Source organism: Galeopterus variegatus, unplaced genomic scaffold (assembly GCF_000696425.1).
Source record: "Galeopterus variegatus unplaced genomic scaffold, G_variegatus-3.0.2 Scaffold24402, whole genome shotgun sequence".
Classification (NCBI taxonomy): domain Eukaryota; kingdom Metazoa; phylum Chordata; class Mammalia; order Dermoptera; family Cynocephalidae; genus Galeopterus; species Galeopterus variegatus.
The window spans coordinates 1,761-3,666 of record NW_007750513.1 but is presented as its reverse complement, the minus strand read 5'-3'; positions in this window follow the sequence as shown (position 1 = coordinate 3,666).

The window sequence follows — 1,906 nt, the reverse complement described above, 5'->3', positions numbered from 1 at the left end:
TTTTTTTTCTCCAAAACCATGTATTTATAGGTAAATTGTGTTCTTTATCACTTTTGAGCAAATATTGAAAATTGTTTTAAAGTCCTAGTGCTTAGCTTAACACAGATAACACTTAAGAATCTTGTTTCAATTAATACCTTATTTCAAAACATATTTAACTGTTTTCTAAAGCTTTGCACACTTTCAGTTACAACCTAGAGAGATTTTGAGACTCATATTTCTTTGATACTTGAAATAGAGGGAGCTAGATTATGTTTAATCTGTTAAACCTGCTGCAAGAGCCATAACTGAAGAGTTTTCTAAATAAACGGGGGGGGGGATCCAGGATTTGGAATTTCTTGATCTAAACTTTATGCTGCATAAAACAAATATGAGAAATGCACATTTCATGTATAAAATATGAAACACTAATTTCTAAACCTTATTATCTAGCGTAATATATGCACCTTTCAGAATTTCCATGTGTGTTCAAGTAAGTAAAGCATATTAGAATAATAATGGGTTGGCAGATTTTTAAAAATAGAATTAAAGAGTATTTGTGTGGGGTTTTGTTTGTTGACAAGTATCCGACTATAATATTGAAACATGCAAAACAATCAGCGGCAAAGTTGCATTTGTTTACTGAAGATACACGTTAAGTTGTTCCATGGGTGTGTACATAGGCAGATGCACATACACACGAATTATTGCATTAAGAATCCCGGAGCTGTATTGCAGACCATAGCTGAAGCTGTTATTTTCAATTGGGAAGAATGTTATCTGTCATGAAGGTATAAAATAATTTAGTAGTGAATGTTTTTCTGTACCATCCGTGCGCAATTGTACTCTAAATTCCACTATACTACATGAAAATAAATGGACGTTCCAGAATATAGATGTGATTATGTAATCTTAAACTAATTATTATTAAACCAATGATTGCTGAAAAATTAGTGATGCATTTGTTATAGAGTATAACTCATTGTTTACAGTATGTTTTAGGTGGCATCATAACTAGATGGTGAATAACATATTCCCAGTAAATTTATATAGCAGTGAAGAATTACATGCCTTCTTGTGAACATTTTATAAGTGCATTTTATATCACAATAAAATTTTTTTCTCTTTAAAAAATAAAAATAAAAAAATAAAGGAGGAAGAGCATAGTAAAATCCCATATGATATCCTAAGGAAGTTATTTAAGGCATCAAACCTATTTGGGACATTCTTACAGAAATGTTGCTCATGTATGTACACAGGTAGAATACAGTAAGGAGTTTTACCTGTACAGCAATGAATTATTAAAAAATTATTTATATCACACCTAAAATCTTCCACAGCTACTCTTTTTTTACAGAATATGATACTAGTTTTATATGGAATCTGTTTAGACTTCCAGCTCAGCAGTGCTATCTCCCGTCCTATTGTCCTCAAGCCACCCACCTCCTTAGCACAACAGTCTTTCTTCCTTCCCTCTGATTGCACACGTTTGTTGGCAATCCAAAAAATCTACCAGAATTTACCCTTCATATTATATTTTTATGTATTATCCTCAAATGAAATGTTCTTTAATCTACCTGAATTTACCCTTCATATTACATTTCTATGTATTATCCTCAAATGAAATGTTCTTTACACTCCTCTAGGAATTGTATAATTCTCTCCTTCTACCAGAATTTACCCTTCATATTATATTTTTATGTATTATCCTCAAATGAAATGTTCTTTACACTCCTCTAGGAATTGTATAATTCTCTCCTTCCTCCACAAACCAGCTCAGGTATCAACTCCTGTTTGATGTCTACATGCATTCTCATGTTAGAAGTCATTTCTTGAGGAGCAAGATGGCGACGGGTCTGGAGCGGGCGTGCCAGAGGACACAGCGAACCTGAGAAGTGTGCGCTGTGCTGCCAGAGTACTATTTGCA